The following is a 6,446-nucleotide window of genomic DNA, read 5'->3' as shown; positions in this document are numbered from 1 at the left end:
GGCGGCTCGCCGGCAGCTGCGTAAGCGGCTGGTCTTCACTTTCCTTCTTAAAGAGATAGTTGGCCCCTTGCTCCAGAGGGCGTGGGAGCGGACACGCGAGCACGCAGAGCGGCGTCCTCTGCCACCTACACACCAGTCTGTACTGGGCGGTGGGGCATCGCGGAACGTGCGTTGGTTCGCTAAGCGGCTGTGTGACCCTGGGCGAGCCCCTTAACCTCTCTGGGCCTCAGCTTTCTGCTCTGTAACATGGGATGAGGATACCCATCTGGCTTCCTGGCACACGGTTGGCTTACATGAAATAAACATTGTGATCTGAATTCCTTTAGGAACATATTTCACTCCCCAAACCAAGTATTTCTGAGTACCAGGGTTATTTAATGCAAACTGCACTTGGACTATTACAAAAATGATAGCAAGAATCTTAAATATCTGAAAACGAACATGTTTTTCTTTGAAGTTAAGATGGTGATTCATTGGAAAGATGGAAAGAGAAACGATCACAACCTAAAAATAAATGTTCATGAAACATTTTCCCCCACTGCCTTCCATCACTATCACGGGGAAGCATGGGGGGAAAGTCCGGGAAACTGGATTGTCTCGCTCACCCTTTCACTTCTGGCTATGCAACAAGCGCTAGCTCCACAAGAGAGAAGTTAACTCGCTCTGTGGGCCTGGTTTCTTATGTGGCTCACCTGGGAAGGGGGAGCAGTGAGCAAGGGCTGCCTCCTTTCGAACCAGCCCTAACTACCTGACCCGTCATTCCTCTGCTCAAAACCACCCCTCACTTCCAGGACTGTGATCAAGTGTCACTGTTTCAAGGAGGCCTTTCTTGACCTCCCTACATAAAATAACAACTCCCTCTTCCCCTCTCCCTCTGCTCTAGTTTTGCTGCATTTCGCCATCAGCTGATGTGTTGTTTATTTACTATTTGTTAGTCTGTCATTATCACCCCCCCGCCACCTCCTAGAATGTACACTCTATGAGGGAAGGAACTTTGTTTTATCTATAGAATAGTGCTTAACACATAGTAGGTGCTCAATAAATATGACTAAGTGAACGAGAGAGCAAGCGCACATTGTGCCAGGCCCTAGTCTTCTCTAAGGACACTAGGTCATTTGCCATCCTGGTCTCTTAAGTCCCTAAGTCTCTGTCTACTGGTGGTGAGGCTGAACTCGGTACCCTCTACTCTCCACCCAAAGCTGACCTTTTCAGAAGAATTTGTAAAGTTACTCCACGGATTTTATATTGTGACTCTGCACTACTGGCCTGGTTAATATTTCTAATGTACATGAAGAAATAATAATTAAATAAAATAAGTGTTCAATTAACTGTTACTTTTCAAAGTTGTCTTTTTTTTTCTCCTCCCCCCTCCTCTTCTAGTTGAACCTTGATTGCTGTTGGCACATCAATGGAAGTTATTTACCTCCCAGGCTGGTCAGCTGCAAGGACTGGCCGCGACCACCATAGAGGATCAGCCGTGCAAGGTCCCTCCCCTTGGAGAAGGACTTCCTGCAGCAGGGCTTTGGTGCCCATTGAGCCTGCGTCTTAAGTGTGTAGCTTACAGAAGTGGTTGGGTAGTGCTTTAACGTGGTTTTGTTGCAGGGGAAAAAAAATAGGTTTGGAGTGGATCTTTCTTGGTCTGGCCAGTCTTGGGTGGGTTTTTGACTTCATGCAGGAAAGATCTCACAACATGAGTCCAGTTGGTTTTGAGGTACGTTTATTAAAGCTGAGGACAGTGAGACAAAGGAAGGTCGTAGGGTAGAAGAAGCAACAGGAGGGAGCCCAGGCGGTACTCTGTTTTTACTCTCTAGGAATGTTATAAGAAAGAAGTAAGCCACGCTGGGCTGAGTGAATTCACTGAGAAGTAAAAGTCACAGTGAGGGAAGTGAGTCTAGGCAGGCTGCTTTTAGCTCACTGAAAAGTCTAGGATAGAAGAAGCAACAGGAGAGAGACTAGGTGGTGTTCACTGTGGCTCTCTAGAGACGTTATAGCGAGTGAACCACCGTGGGCTGCTGTTAGCTCACTGCAAAGTCAGAGGAAAGGAGACCTTGGAAACAGAATCAGGGTGTAAACCTGGGGCAAGCCGCCACTGCCTAATGCTCCCCGGGTTGCAAGTCTCGTGGGAACCCTTAGAGTTTCTAGGAGAGAAAAGTAAAGATGTACACCTGAGAGGGAAGAAAGTTGTGGGCGTGCTCCAGAGAGAGCCCACCTCAAAGTGAAATCTTTTTCTGTAGCTCTGATTTGTGGTAAATCACTCTACAACGATGCCTATAATTTTGCAATAAAGGCCTATAATTTTTTTTTGGCATTGGTTATTTTTTCCCCGCTATTCAATTAAATTGAATTCTATCAGATGACCATTGTTACATTATGTTTTGTGGGAAAACATGTAGAGCATTTGTAGCAGGAATAGGAAACGGTAGTGAAAAAAGCCATGTGAAAGGTGGCCTGATGTCTAAAAAAAAACACCTATTGCTATATTAGCAAGTTAATTGATGAAATGTTTTATCTGCCCTAAGGCCCACCTCAATTATGTAAGTGACTTTTTTACACTTAAAGTAAAATCAAAGGAAGCCATGTTTTTTAAAATCAGGAGGTAATTTCTGATCCTCTTTAAAAATATACCTTTTTGTCTGACCCCCGTGTATTTTTGCTTGGTACTTAGAAGACTACATTTCCCAGAAATCTCCACAAGGAATTTCTCTAAAACTAGAGTACTTTCACCCACAATACTCCCATCTGGAATGGTGTTAGGCAATAAATAATTCTCTCCTCTGCATCATAAAACATGTGATTGAAAAAAGAACTAGTGTTTAGTTATAATGTAAATTGCAAATGAGGATTTTAAGCATAAAGCAAAATTGTTCTAAAGAAATCAGTAGTTTTGTTTTGTACTAATTGGGAAATACTTAAATGTGTTTAGTTTCAAAACAATTCTGATTCCACTGCTAAGCACACTGCTCCCACCGAATGCCGTAATACAACCTGAACAAAATGCAGAGAGCAACTACTGAGGAGTCTGAAGAGAAGATATTAGCAGGCAAATTGGGGAGAAGGCCACTGAACTAGCGAATTCACCATTTTTGTTTCCTCTGATGTCCCCTGGCCTGGTTTCAAGGCAGCCAAAATCTGGAATTTAGGGAATAAACAGAGAGAGCTCTCAAAGAGGCTCCCTAGTTCTGACTTGAAGATCAGGAAAGGAGACCCCTTGATGCTCAGGGTGAGTGGGGGAAATAATTGTTCTTTTCTGTTTTAGTCTCTTCTCCATTGTCTCATGACCCAGCCTCCAAGCAATCCTGCAGTGGTGGCTGTGACAACAGGGACCCATAGGTGCCTGAAACTCGGAGGGAGGAGAAACTTCTCCAATCAGAGTAGCTGTGGTCCTGGATTACATACTTAGCAAAAATATCCTTCAGAAATAAAGATGATGTAAAGACATTCCAAGATAAAGAAAAACTAAGATAATTCATTGCCAGAAAAACTGCTCTGAAAGAACTACTAAAGAAAATTTTTTAGTTAGAAGGGAAATTATATAAAAGGAAACTTGGAACATCGGGAGGGAAGAAAGGACAGCCACAATGGTAAATATCTGGGTACATTTAATAACCTATTCTTCTCCTCTTGAATTCTTTAAAATATGTTTGACAGTTGAAAGCAAAACTCTCAACATTGTCTGATGGGGTTTCAATGTAGTAGATGTAAAACGTAAGACAATTAGTTGCAATACAAAGGAGGGAGTATACCAGCAAAGGAACTTATATGATGCAAGGTTTCTACGCTCCACTTGAAGTGGTAAAATATTGATTCTAAATAGAATGTGAAAAGTTAAACATGTGTTTTGTAGTTTTTAGAGCATCCACTTAAAAATATAACAAAAGATATAGTAAAAATCAGTAGATAAATTAAAATGGAGTTCTAGAAAAATGTTCAAATTTTCCAAAATAAGACAGGAGAAAATGGTAAACAAACAATAAAATGGTAGATCTAAACCCAAGCATATCAATATCAATATGTGGCTTAATGACACATCAATTAAAACAGAGATTATCAGGATGGATAAAAATGACTTAATTAGATGCTATCTACAAGAAACTCAGTTTAAATATAATGATATAGGCAGGCTAAAAGTAAAAGATGGAAAAAGATATACCATGCAAATACTAATCAAAGGAAAGCTGGATAGCTTAATATGAGAAAAAGACTTTACAGGCAGAGAGAAACAAATACCATAAGATTTCACTTACATGTGTAATCTTAAAAACAAAACAAACAAACCAAAACAGAAACGGATTCATAGATACAGGAAACAAATTGGTGATTACCAGAGCAGGGTGGAATGGAGGTATAAGTGAAATAGGTGAAGGGGATTAAGAGGTACAAACTCCAGTTATAAAATAAGTAAGTCACAGGGATATAATGTACAGCATGGGGAAGGGAATGCAGTCAGTAATATTGTAATAACTGTGGTGACCAATACTAACTCATTGTGGTGATCATTTTGTAACGTACAGGTATACCAAAAAATGTATACACACTTTAACAGCTGATAGGTCAATTTCCAAAACGAAATGTATTTTAATAAACACTGCTTTTATAATTACTCAAAGTGTATGTATACATTTTTTTTGGAACTCCCTATATGTAAATATCAAATCACTATAATGTACACCTGAAACTAATAGGATATTGTATGCCCATTATATTTCAATTAAAAAAAAAGAAAAGAAAGACTTCAGAAAAAAGAAAATTACTAGGGATAAAGAGAACCATTATACAGCAATAAAAGGGCCACTTCACCAGGAAGACATAATAATTACAAATGTGAATGCATCTAATAAAAGAGTTTCAAAATACATGAGGCGGCCAGAACCGGTTTGGCTCAGTGGATAGAGCGTCGGCCTGCGGACTGAAAGGTCCCAGGTTCGATTCCGGTCAAGGGCATGTACCTGGGTTGCGGGCACATCCCCAGTGGGAGGTGTGCAGGAGGCAGCTGATCGATGTTTCTCTCTCATCGATGTTTCTGACTCTCTGTCTCTCTCCCTTCCTCTCTGTAAAAAATCAATAAAAATATATTTAAAAAAAAAAATACATGAGGCGAAAACTGTCAGAACTGAAAGGAGAACTAGACAGATTCACAATGACAGCTCTAGACATGGACACTCCTTTCTCAGTAACAGAAAATAAGCGAAGTGACAGGAAATAAGCAAAGATGTAGGAGAACTGAGCAGCACTATGTGCTACATGTAACAACTTGGACTCATCTCAAAGATGTTACACTGAGTGAAATAAACCAGTCTCCAAAAGATTTTATACTGTATGATTCTATTTACATGAAAATGGAAAAATAAAAAATAAAACTATAGTCATGTAGTAGAGTGGTTGCCAGGAGTTAGAATGGGAGAAAGATGTGACTGGGAAGGGATAGCATAAGGCAGTTTTTTTGGTTGATGATACTGTTGGCATCTTGCTTGTGGTGGTGGAATCTACATATGTGTTAAAATTGATAGAACTGTGCACCAAAATGAAAAAGTCAATTTTTCTGTATATTAATTTTAAAAATAAATTTTATAAAGGTAATTTGACATTTAAATCTTATAGTTAATATACTCAAAGAAGCCATTTAGAATTTAGTTTGTAGCATAACAGTATTTTAGAGAATATCACAGGCTTAATTTTACAGTATAGTATGGAGCTCACAAAGCATTATATGAAAATTTCCTAGCAAACTCCAAATAAGAAAAGAAATCATTTTAATGTAAGGAATGCTTAATAAACACCAAGTAAAAGAACATTTATTTTAGTAACCTTCACTTGAATTCCAGCTGCAGACAACATATCTGCTAACATTTTTAACATAATAAACATACTTAGTTTTACTGATACATGAATGGTGATTATAATAATCAGTAAGTAGTGAACAAAAAGGTTAAATAACCTATAAATAGACTGACTAACAGCCATTTAGATAATTTAAAACAAAGATGAATTTTATAACTCTTCAATTAAGATACAGTGGGGCCTTGACTTACGAGTTTAATTCGTTCCGTGACGGAGCTCGTAACTCAAATTACTCGTATGTCAAATCAACAGTGAACAAGTGAGACATGTGATGCTGGGCTGATGTTGTGGCGTTCACTGTGACATTCGCTGCACCAACTAGCGGTGGGGTATCTGAAGCTGGCTCGTAACCCGAATTTTAGCTTGCAACTCAAAGCAAAAAATCGGCCGAGAGACAGCTCGTATCTCGAAAAACTCGTTAGGCGGGACACTCTTAAGTCAAGGCCCCACTGTATTAGATTGAAAACCATGGCACTAGGTCAAATCAAGGATGATATGCATTTGAATCAAATAAATTATTGTCTGGCCCTAACCAGTTAGGCTCAGTGAATAGGGCATCAGTCTGTGGACGGAAGGGTCCGGCAGGTTCAATTCCGGTCAAGGGCACA

This window comes from Myotis brandtii, unplaced genomic scaffold (assembly GCF_000412655.1).
Source record: "Myotis brandtii unplaced genomic scaffold, ASM41265v1 scaffold450, whole genome shotgun sequence".
NCBI lineage: Eukaryota > Metazoa > Chordata > Mammalia > Chiroptera > Vespertilionidae > Myotis > Myotis brandtii.
This window is presented reverse-complemented; position numbering follows the sequence as displayed.